Source organism: Arachis ipaensis, chromosome B4 (assembly GCF_059453495.1).
Source record: "Arachis ipaensis isolate K30076 ecotype BB chromosome B4, ASM5945349v1, whole genome shotgun sequence".
In the NCBI taxonomy this organism is placed as follows: Eukaryota; Viridiplantae; Streptophyta; class Magnoliopsida; order Fabales; family Fabaceae; genus Arachis; species Arachis ipaensis.
Window position 1 is genome coordinate 41,957,149 of NC_142439.1, and position 12,940 is coordinate 41,970,088.

At 40.3% G+C, this 12,940-nt stretch overlaps 1 pseudogene; it reads left to right on the forward strand.

Annotated features, from left to right (window-relative positions):
- Positions 1–8,627: 8,627 nt before the first annotated feature.
- Positions 8,628–9,358, forward strand: LOC148567318 (uncharacterized; annotated as a pseudogene).
- Positions 9,359–12,940: the final 3,582 nt, after the last annotated feature.

Below are 12,940 nucleotides of genomic sequence, written 5' to 3' on the forward strand. Positions count from 1 at the left end.
CAGGCTATTCCCCGGGAAACTGAAATTCCGGTGGAGGGGACCATATGTGATTACAAGTGTATCACCATATGGTTATGTGGAGCTTCAAGATATTGATTCTGATAAGAAGTTCATTGTCAATGGACAGAGAATCAAGCACTATCTTGAAGGCAACGTTGAGCAAGAGTGCTCAAGGCTGAAGCTAGATTAAAAGCTCAGCAAGGTCCAGCTAAAGACAATAAAGAAGCGTTTGCTGGGAGGCAACCCAGCCATGGGGCATCAATCCTCTAAGCATTTTGCCCTATTTTTATTTTTATTTGTTTATATAAAGTTCATTAATAACAAGGTAAAAAAATCAATTGCATAAGTTCACAGGGTTACAGAAGGAATCTGCACACAAAACAGAGAAAAAGAGCTCACTGGCAAGAAAACACCAATAAGAGCCTATTTTGGGCGTTCAGCGCCCAAAAGAGGCATCCAGTGGGCGCTGAACGCCAATAAGGATAGCTATCTAGTGTTCAACGCCAAAAAAGGGCAACAACTGGGTGTTGAACACCCAGGAGAGCAGCATTTGGGCGTTGAACGCCCAAAACAGGCAGTGTTTGGGCGTTCAAACGCCAGGATGATGGGAAGGAGGTAAATTCGATTCTTCTTCATATTTTTCATTCTAATTTTAATTTTCATGTTTCAAATCATGATTTCTTGCATACACATGTTAAGAACCCTGATTTCTAAAATCCTTAATTTCTAAAAATCCTACTTTAAAAATATCAAATGTATCTTAATCCATAAGCACAAATCCTCTTTTTCAATCCAATTCAACTCTTTTCCAAAAATCTTTTCAACTCATCAATATCTTTTTCAAATCTCCACATTATCTTTTTCAAAATCTAGATTTATCTTTTTCAAAAATTTTTCATATCTTTTCAATTTTAAACTATATCCTCTCTTATCATATCTTCTATCTTATCTTTTCCAAATCAATATTTTTTATCATATCTTTTCTAAATTTTCGAACCCACCCCCTCCCTTTAAATATGGGTTCGGCCTTCCCCCCCCTCCATCAACAATTACACCTAGCTCTCCTTCTATCCCTCTCCTTTCTTTTCTTTTGCTTGAGGACAAGCAAACCTCTAAGTTTGGTGTGTTTATCCGTGATCACTAAGATCATGGCTCCTAAGGGAAAACAACCCACTTCAAGAGGCAAGAAAGAGAGCGTTCCAAAACCACTTTGGAATCAAGGGAAGTTCTTATCTAAAGAACATTCAGACCATTATTACAAAATAATGGGTCTAAGATCAGTGATCCCGGAAGTTAGATTCGATCTGAAAGAAGACGAATATCCAGAGATCCAGGAGCAAATTCGAATCAGGAACTGGGAGGTCCTAGCTAATCCTGAGACGAAAGTGGGAAGGAATATGGTCCAGGAGTTCTATGCTAACATGTGGCAGACAGACAAGCAAAAACTATCTGGAACTGCTTTCTATGAATATCGGACCGTGGTCAGAGGAAAGATTGTTCATACCAACCCTGACAAGATCAGGGAGATCTTAAAGCTACCTCAGCTAAAAGATGATCCAGACTCTTTTAACAGGAAAATGATGAGAACAGACAAGGGCCTGGATAAGATTCTAGAGGATATATGTATCCCTGGAGCCAGGTAGACCACCAGAACGAAGGGTGTCCCAAATCAAATCAAAAGAGAAGATCTCAAACCAGTCACCAGAGGATGGCTGGACTTCATTGGGCATTCTCTGCTGCCCACCAGCAACCGTTCTGAAGTCACTGTTAAAAGAGCAGTGATGATCCATTGCATCATGATGGGAAAAGTAGTGGAAGTTCATCAACTGATTTCAACTGAATTCTACAAAATTGCAAATAAAAATTCTAAAGAGGCCAAGTTGGCTTACCCAAGCTTGATTTCTCTACTCTGCATGGACGCTGGAGTAAGGATGGGAATAACTGAGTATATCTCAATTGAGAAACCAATCACCAAAGCATCAATGGAAAAACAACAAGCACAGGATGACCCCATCAAGAAGAAAACACAGGAATTTCTCCCAGAAATCCCTCAATCTGAATATTGGGAGTATCTTGAAACATCAGTTACCAAGATGCAAGAAGCTATGGAACAAATAATAAAGGAACAGAAGGAACAAAGTCAAATTCTTTGCTATTTGATTAAAGAACAGGAAAAGCAAGGGCGTGACTTGAGGGAATTGAAGCGCCAGAAGTTATCTCTTGAAGGACCAAGCACCCCACAGATCCGAGGAACATCCACTTCCCAGAACAAAGGTTGTTAAATTTCAATTTCTGCTTTAACTCTGTGATAGTTGTCGTTATAAGAGTTTACCTTAGGAGTCATATAGTAGTAATTAGTGTCTATTTTGATTTTACCTCCAATTAAGTTATAGTCTGTTTTTCTCATTATCAGCAAACATGAATAAAATAGTAGATCTTTTGAATAAGTGGCAATAAAATTTCTAGTTTTTAATAAGAAAAATTCTAATTAGTAACATGTGGTGGCAATGCTTTCTGTCTTCTGAATGAATGCTTGAACAGTGCATATGTCTTTTGAATTTGTTGTTTAAGACTGTTAAATATGTTGGCTCTTGAAAAAATGATGAACATGAGACATGTTATTGATAATCTGAAAAATCATAAAAATGATTCTTGAAGCAAGAAAAAGCAGCAAAGAACAAAGCTTGCAGAAAAAAAAAGAGAGAGAAAGAGAAAGCAAGCAGAAAAAGCCAAAGCTCTTAAAACCAAAAGGCAAGGGTAATAGAAAGGATCCCAAGGCTTTGAGCATCAGTGGATAGGAGGGCCTAAAGGAATAAAATCCTGGCCTAAGCGGCTAAACCAAGCTGTCCCTAGCCATGTGCTTGTGGCGTGAAGGTGTCAAGTGAAAACTTGAGACTGAGCGGTTAAAGTCAAGGTCCAAAGCAAAAAGAAGAGTGTGCTTAAGAACCCTGGGCACCTCTAATTGGGGACTTTAGCAAAGCTGAGTCACAATCTAAAAGGGTTCACCCAATTATGTGTCTGTGGCATTTATATATCCGGTGGTAATACTGGAAAACAAAGTGCTTAGGGCCACGGCTAAGACTCATAAAGTAGCTGTGTTCAAGAATCATCATACTGAAATAGGAGAATCAATAACACTATCTGAATTCTAAGTTCCTATAGATGCCAATCACTCTGAGCTTCAATGGATAAAGTGAACTTCACTCAAAAACTCTGAGATATTATTGCTTCTTGACTTATTAGTCTTCTATTCTATTTGTCTAGTTGCTTGAGGACAAGCAACAGTTTAAGTTTGGTGTTGTGATGAGCGGATATTTTATACGCTTTTTGGGGTTAATTTCATATAGATTTTAGTATGTTTTAGTTGGTTTTTAGTTTATTTTCATTAGTTTCTAGGAAAAATCTACATTTCTAGACTCTACTATGAGTTTGTGTGTTTTTCTGTAATTTCAGGTATTTTCTGGCTGAAATTGAAGGAGCTGAGCAAAAATCTGATTCAGGCTGAAAAAGGACTGCTAATGCTGTTGGATTCTGACCTCCCTGCACTCGAAATGGATTTTCTGGAGCTACAGAACTCCAAATGGCGTGCTTTGGAAAGTAGACATCCAGGGCTTTCCAGCAATATATAATAGTCCATACTTTGCTCAAAAATAGATGATGTAAACTGGCGTTCAACGCCAGCTCTCTGCCCAATTCTGGCGTCCAGCGCCAGAAACAAGTTGCAAGTTGGAGTTCAACGCCAGAAAAGGATCCAAAGCTGACGTTGAACGCCCAAAACAGCCCCAAGCACATGAGAAGCTTTAGTCTCAGCCCCAGCACACACCAAGTGGGCCCAGAAGTGGATTTCTGCACTATCTATTATAGTTTACTCATTTTCTGTAAACCTAGGTTACTAGTTTAGTATTTAAACAACTTTTAGAGATTTTTTTTGCATCTCATGACATTGTTTAGATAAAAACTTTATACTCTTTGACGGCATGAGTCTCTAAACTCCATTGTTGGGGGGTGAGGAGCTCTGCTGTGTCTCGATGAATTAATGCAAGTATTTCTGTTTTCCATTCAAACATGCGTGTTCCTATCTAAGATATCCATTCGCGCCTAACTATGGAGAAGGTGATGATCAGTGACACTCATCACCTTCCTCAATCCATAAACGTGTGTCTGACAATCACTTCCATTCTACATCAGATTGAATGAATATCTCTTAGATTCCCTAATCAGAATCTCCGTGGTATAAGCTAGATTGATGGCGGCATTCATGAGAATCCGGAAAGTCTAAACCTTGTCTGTGGTATTCTGAGTAGGATTCTGGGATTGGATGGCTGTGACGAACTTCAAACTCGCGAGTGCTAAGCATAGTGACAGACGCAAAAGGATAGTAAATCCTATTCCGGTATGACTGAGAACCTGCAGATGATTAGCCGTGCGGTGACAGCGCACCTGGACCCTTTTCACTGGAAGGATGGATGGTAGCCATTGACAACGGTGATCCACCTACACACAGCTTGCCATAAGAGGACGTGCGTGCATGAATTAGAGGACAGAAGAAAGCAGAGATACTGAAGACAAAGCATCTCCAAAACTCCAACATATTATCCATTACTGCATAACAAGTAACCTTTAATCGATGCTCTCTTGTTTATTCGCAACTCAACTGATAAATATAATTGACTTCCTGACTAAGAATTGCAAGGTAACCATAGATTGCTTCAAACCAACAATCTCCGTGGGATTCGACCCTTACTCACGTAAGGTATTACTTGGACGACCCAGTGCACTTGCTGGTTAGTGGTACGAGTGTAAAAAGTGTGATTCACAATTCGTGCACCAATTGCCAACTTAGGGCGCTTTGTGGAATTAAGCGAAAAAGGAGGATGTTTAGTGATTGGCATTCTAAATCTAGACTCATTAAGGTTAGAAGCTCAAATTTAAAGAGCTTGGATTGGTGTAGTGCTCAATTAAATGGGTCTAGGAGGATAATTTGGTGCTTCCATGAGAATTCTGTTTTCTTGTCACCTGGACAGAATCAAGGCGATCAACTAGAAGATGGGTACGAAGATAAGATATGGGATCCTACATCACACCATGGAAACCAATTTTGGAAGCTCATATCTTGGAGAGAACCTCACCAAAGCTTGGTGAAAACAGTTGGAACTTCGGACAACCAATTAAAGGACAAGCACTCTTGGAGGTTCAAGGATGAATACCGGCATAAACCACCTTGACAAGGAACCTTTCAATTGTCCAACTTAAGGACTTAAACCAAAAGTGCTTGGTGGGAGACACCCACCACGGTAAACTCTTTCCATTCCCTTGTAGATATAATAAATGAATGAATTGGGTTCCATTGTATATAGTTCTTTCCTTTGTAGTACATTTTGTCTTGCTTGCAAATTTGTTTATACATTCTATGCTTTGATTAGGGATGATTCTTTGAATTTGAGTTTTTGCTTGGATTACAAGTTTTCTCAAATTATTTGAAAAATCCTCAAAAATTCAAAAATATGTTTGATTTTGCATCTTAGCTAGTTCTAGAGTCCTAGAGAAGGTTGGGGAGATTTAGAGGTCTTCTTGGTGCTCTTAAAAAAAAAAAAGCCAGCCACGCGCAAGCACAGAGTGCGCGCGCGCTCAGGCCGTGCATCTAAGTTTTCTGGGCCAAGGACCAGAGAGTTGTTCCACTCTAGGGCCATCTCTGTGCCTAAACCCTCACGGACGCATGCTGTACGTGTCCGCGCCCTTTCTGCGTTGCCCTAACCGCGCATAGGTGTACCTGGCGCCTCCGCGCCCTATCGTCAGTCAACCCATCCACGCGCAAGCGCACAGTGCGCGCGCGTCAATGCATTTTTGCATCAACCAGGCCAAAAGATCCAAGAGTTATGCCAACTCTGGGCCCCTTTTGTGCCTCTGGCCCAGCTCACCTGCGCGGATGCGCACCGTACGCATCTGCGCCCATTCTCAATTCACTTATCTACGCACAAGCGTGGATGGTGCTTCTGTGCGCACGGTGCGCGCACGCGTGGATTCAAAAATCTCATTTAACTAGGGACGTGAAAGCCCTAGCGCAGTCGTGCCTCAAACCTCCCCTCTTCTCCAACGTTCCATTTCTTCTTTTCTTCCCCCATAACCGGCTCTGTAACCATCGCGCCGGCGAGCATCCCGCAACCGTCACCGCCGCCACAACCCCCTCTCTTCTCCCCTCGCTCCTTCTTCATCACCCTCTCTTTCTCATTCCATTTTCTCCTCTCTGTCTCACCCATTCTCGCCCATGCTCCACCGCCAACGACAGCCGCGACTTCATTGTCGCCGGTAAGCTCCCACCATGACCACCAACCCTCATCCGGTCACATTTCTTCCTCTCTCCATCACCCATCTGCTCTGTTCAGTTTCTGCTTCCCAAGTCTCTGCCTTCCCCTTTTTTGTTCCATTTACTGTTTTGCGTTAGTTTTGTTAATTAGTTTAGTTAGATTAGTTTAATTAGGTGGTTAGAGAATCTGGGCTGAGTAGTGGATTTAGGCTTGTTTGAATTTATGCTGCTGTTTGGAATTATTTTGTTTCATTGACTTGCTCTGTGCTCATTTGATCTGTTGATGCTGCCTATTTGTGATTGATTATTGAATTCTATGAAAGGAACGCTGACTGAAGCAATTACTGTTGTTCCTTGTGCTGTTTTGGTGCTATGATTTCAGGCCATTATTTTCTGTTATTTGTCCAATAAAAAAATATTGCTTCCTGGTTATTTGCTTTTGCTGATGTTGTTAGCTGAATTCCTGATTGAATTTGCACTTCATTGTTGGACCCAATCAGGCTTAATTGTTTGAATTAATACTGCTTGCAAGTGGAATGATTATTGCCTTGGAATGCTATTTGCAATTTGAATTCAACGAATAGCATGCTGCCTGAATCCATTATCTCTGTTCATTGGGAATATGTAGTGCTGTATTTTAAGCCATTATTTCTGTTCATTGTTCAAAGGAAGAATGGTATTTATTGCTGGCTGATTTGGTCTAAATTGCTTATTGCTGTTTGTTGCTGCCTATTGGCTTACATGCCTATTTCATATGAATTCACATCTGGCTTTTGCCTTTGATTGTAATGCATTCATATGGAAATTGGTCTGATTGTTTGAACTTGGGAAATGGCCAATTTACTGCTGAAATGCTGCCGGATTTTTCCTAACCATATCTCATAAATTAACATTGTTTAATTGATGCAACAAGCTTCTATTTGACGATTTTTGTGTCAATAGAATTTTGTTTTCTAAATGGTTTTGGAAACTCCTCAAGACCATGTTCACAGGTTTTGTTCATGCTTATAGTACTCTTTGCTTGCTTACAATGCTAATTTGCTTATATGCATTGCATAGTTAAGAAAGCTTCTCGATTGACCATAACTTGAAACTCTTTTGAGATTTTATGCCTCTTTGGAATTGGTGTTGAATGTTTCTTGATTTCCTTGTTCCTCAATGTTCTGATTTTACCAACACTAATTCATACAATTCTGGTGATCTTCACAATTGATTGATGACTTGTTTTCACAATTAGTTACTTTTTGGCAATATTGTATTTCATCATCAATGACTATATGTAATTCATGGTTGTGAGTGTGCTTGCACCCATACTTTGTACACTTCTTTTAATTGAGCTAATAATTGTCATATCACTGATTTTTGAACTAATTTCTAACTCTAACTTGATTAACCAACTGATTCCTTCCTTTTGTTTTAAATTTAATCCTTTTTAATCATTCTTTTGAATATGGCATTTCTTAGGCTCAATGAACAAGTAATGTGCAATTGTGATTTAAATTCTGGGTTTGTGACTTGGTTTGAATTTTGAATTCTGTTACTTGCATTCCAAGAATTCTATTTCCTTCACTCACTTCATGAATGTGTTTTACTTTGAGTGCTTTATATCTATTTGGCTAATTGCTTATATCATATCACATCTGTTTTTTAGGATGTCAGACAAGGAAAAAGCTATAGCCACTACTTCTAAGAAGAGAAAGCGCTCTAAAGCCTCTACCCCATCACCTTATGCTAATTATGCTAAGAATCCGCTGAATGAAGTGGACAAAGAGAATCAACTGCTCCCATCCACTGACCCAATCAAATTCCCTAACCTCTACTATGAGCTTCGCTTCCCTAAATTCTGGAAGACGAACCTGAACATCGAGAAGAAGCTGGTCCTTCCCAATGATGTGAGACGCACCATAAACAGCCGTATCCTGGAGTTGGGCTTGGACTTTGTTGAGAGAGACTTGGGGAGGATAAACACTTCATGGGTGAGGGAGTTCTATTGCAACTTCTTCCGTGCCACTCTTAATTCAGTCCAGTGCGGGGTAGAGAGATTCTGATCACCGAGGCTGCTATTAGGGAGGCATTGCTTTGCCGACCTCACACTGAGGACACATGTGCCTATGAGCAAGCAGAGGTAGCCATCCACTGCATGACTTTTGATTATGAGGCGCTTAAGCGCGTGATTGCCACACCTGATGCCCCTTGGGTGATGGATTCTGGGAACAAGAAGCCCAAGGGGATGCATTTCACTTATCTGTCGAGAGAGGCTAAGACTTGACAGCATATATTTGCCCATTACGTCTTGCCCACCACTCACTTCTCAGAGATTCCGATGGATATGCTAGTTCTGATTGGTTGTGTGATGGAGGAAAAAGAGGTAGACTTCCCCCGGCTGATCAGGCAGAGTATATGGCGCGCGCATATCCGTGGCCTCTTGCCATTCCCTACACTGGTCACCAGCATGATTGAGCTAGCTGATGTCCCGTGGGAGAACGATGATGTGACACCACCACCCCCAGATGAGGACGACAAGGAGGTTACTATTCCATGGGGTGGGTGGGTACGAGAAGCCTCCACCCAGACATCGTTCTCGAGCCAGAGTAGTAGAGGATGCAGCTCAGCCCTCATCATCAGCAGCAGCAGCAGGACCCCCCTCTACTTCAGCCGCAGCATCCTTGCCACCACCACCTGCACCTGAGCCGACTTACCTATTGGTGCAATGCCTGTTTCACTTCATGGAGCGCAGCGAGCGTCGTATCATGCGACGTCTCGACCGCATAGATCAGCTGTTTGTCTCACAGGGCATCGAGCTACCTCCACTCCCAGACTCTCCAGTCTCCGACGAGCAAGATCAGGAGGAGGAGCATGTAGATGAGCCGACTCAGCAGGAGGCACCACCAGAGACACATGCCGCCACAGAGGTTCAGCAGCCTCCTGAGGAGTCACAGCCTGAGCCAGTACCACAGCCACAGCCACAGCCTGAGCCTGAGCCACAGCCCGACGTGATTGTTGACTCACATCCCGAGCTTTAGCAGTAGCATCGAGGACGATGCTTCATCCTAAAGTGTGGGGAGGTCACCGTTCGTGACTGGTGAATAGCATTTATGTGGTGAATTTTTAGACATTTATCCTCTAGTTTCTGCTACTTTATTTTATTTCGCATTTTATCCTTGCACTTTATCTTTGAGATCTTTTTGGGATTACTATACATATTTGTCATTGTGGATACCCTTATTTTGGTTGTTGCACACCTTTAGTATATATGTATATATGTTGCATTTTGGCTTTTGATTGTGATTAGAAAAATATTTTGGATTGTCAAAACCTAGTTTATCCTTTTCGGTATAAGAATTATGTTTTGATTGAAAAGGGGGCAAACTAGGAAAATTTTTAAAATTTTCTAAATCACAACCTTGCACTAGAATAAGCTTAGCAATATAATGAAAATTTCCAAGAATTCTATTTCTAGAGCACCACTTCAATTGGTTGAAAAAAATTTTTTAGAACTTGCTTAATTTATACACTTTGTGGATTATGTTTTCAGTTAAGAACACAAGCATGTGAGTTTTGAGCCTAATTGTGTGTTTACATCATACATAACCACTTATTTTCATTCTTGTGTGCATTATTCTCTTCTTATGAGTGTAATCTTTGATTTGTTTGATTCTTTATGTCCATTACTTTGTGTATACATGTGATGAGCGGATATTTTATACGCTTTTTGGGGTTAATTTCATATAGTTTTTAGTATGTTTTAGTTAGTTTTTAGTTTATTTTCATTAGTTTTTAGGAAAAATTCATATTTCTGGACTTTACTATGAGTTGTGTGTTTTTCTGTAATTTTAGGTATTTTTCTGGCCGAAATTGAGGGAGCTGAGCAAAAATCTGATTCAGGCTGAAAAAGGACTGCTGATGCTGTTGGATTCTGACCTCCCTGCACTCAAAGTGGATTTTCTAGAGCTAAAGAACTCGAAATGGCATGCTTCCAATTGCGTTGGAAAGTAGACATCCAGGGCTTTCCAGCAATATATAATAGTCCATACTTTGCTCAAGGATAGACGACATAAACTGGCATTCAACGCCAGTTCTCTGCCCAATTCTGGCGTCCAGCGCCAGAAAAGGATTAAAAGTTGGAGTTCAACGCCAGAAATGGATCCAAACCTGGCGTTGAACGCCCAAAATGGCCTTATGCACGTGAATTGCTTAAGTCTCAGCCCCAGCACACATCAAGTGGGCCCCAGAAGTGGATCTCTGCACCATCTGTCATAGTCTACTCACTTTTTGTAAACCTAGGCTACTAGTTTAGTATTTAAACAACTTTTAGAGACTTATTTTGTATCTCATGACATTTTTAGATCTGAACTTTGTACTCTTTGACGGAATGAGTCTCTAAACTCCATTGTTGGGGATGAGGAGCTCTGCTGTGTCTCGATGAAGTAATGCAAGTATTTCTGTTTTCCATTCAAACACGCTTGTTCCAATCTAAGATGTTCATTCGCGCTTAACTGTGATGAAGGTGATGATCCGTGACATTCATCACCTTCCTCAAACCATGAACGTGTGCCTGACAACCACCTCTGTTCTATATCCAATTGAATGAGTATCTCTTAGATTCCTTAATCAGAATCTCCGTGGTATAAGCTAGAACTGACGGCGGCATTCATGAGAATCCGGAAAGTCTAAACCTTGTCTGTGGTATTCCGAGTAGGATTCAATGATCGAATGACTGTGACGAGCTTCAAACTCGCGAGTGCTGGGCGTTAGTGACAGACGCAAAAGGATGAAGAATCCTATTCCAGTATGATCGAGAACCGACAGATGATTAGCCGTGCTGTGACAGAGCATGTGAGCATATTTTTCACTGAGAGGATGGGATGTAGCCATTGACGATGGTGATCCCCTACATACAGCTTGCCATAGGAGGACGTGCGTGCGTGAATTAGAAGACAGAGGAAAGCAGAGATTCAGAAGACAAAGCATCTCCAAAACTCTAACATATTCTCCATTACTGCACAACAAGTAACCTTTAATCCATGCTCTCTTGTTTACTCGCAATTCACTTGATAAATATAATTGACTTCCTGACTAAGAATTGCAAGATAACCATAGCTTGCTTCAAACCAACATTCTCCGTGGGATTCGACCCTTACTCACGTAAGGTATTACTTGGACGACCCAGTGCACTTGCTGGTTAGTGGTACGAGTTGTGAAAAGTGTGATTCAAAATTTGTGCACCAAGTTTTTGGCGCCGTTGCCGGGGATTGTTCATGTTTGGACAACTAACGGTTTATTTTGTTGCTTAGATTAGGAAAAATTTCCCTTTTTTTGTTTAGAGTCTCGTATTAGTGTCGTGTTAAAATTTTAGAATCCTTATTTTCTTTTTAAAACCTTTTTCAAAAATAATTTTTCTATTAAATCCTGTGCCAAACTTTAAGTTTGGTGTTTTCTTGTTGATTTTTCTTAAAATTTTCGAAAATTTATTCTGGTTTTCTAAAAATTTTAAGTTTGGTGTTCTTCCTTTGTGTTTTTGTGTTTTTGTGAATCTTCAAAGTGTTCTTGAGTTTTCCTTGTGTCTTGATCTTAAAATTTTTAAGTTTGGTGTTCCTTGGTGTTTTTCCTCCAAAAATTTTCGAAAACAAGGAGCATTAGATCTAAAAATTTTAAATCTTGTGCTATCTTATTGTTTTTCTCTCTCTTCTTAAAATTCAAAAATATCTTTTCTCTCTATTTTAAAGCATCTTTTTCGAAATCTATTTCTAAAATTCAGATTTTTATTCCAAAATTTAAAACCTTTTTCAAAAATCATCATATCATTTTCAAAACTTCCTAACCACTTTCTCTCTCCTCAATTTTTCAAAAATCTTCACCCATTTTTATTTATCTTTATCTTATTTTCAAAAAAAAATTTAAATAAATAAATAAAAATATTTTCTCTATTTTACATCATCTCCCTTTCACCATCATGGACCTAAGCGGAAATGAACAGTCCAGGAGGACTCTGGGGTCATATTCTAACCCCTCTACTGCTTCATATGGGAGTAGCATCTGCATACCCTCCATTGGAGTCAGTAGCTTTGAGTTGAATCCTCAGCTCATTATCATGGTGCAGCAAAATTGCCAGTATTCCGGTCTTCCACAGGAAGAACCTACAGAGTTTCTGGCACAGTTTCTACAGATTGCTGACACAGTACATGATAAAGAAATAGATCAGGATGTCTACAGACTGTTACTGTTTCCATTTGCTGTAAAAGATCAAGCTAAGAGGTGGTTAAATAACCAACCTAAGGCCAGCATAAGGACCTGGAAACAGCTGACAGAAAAATTCCTGAATCAATACTTTCCCCCAAAACGGATGACACAGCTAAGGCTGGACATCCAAGGCTTTAAACAAGGAGATAATGAATCTCTTTATGATGCCTGGGAGAGATACAGAGAGATGCTACGAAAATGCCCCTCTGAAATGTTTTCAGAGTGGGTTCAGTTAGACATCTTCTATTATGGGCTTGCAGAAGGAGCTCAGATGTCTCTTGATTACTCAGCTGGTGGATCTATCCACATGAGAAAGACAATTGAAGAGGCTCAAGAGCTCATTGATACAGTTGCCAAGAATCAGCATCTGTACCTAAGCAGTGACCCTTCCATGAA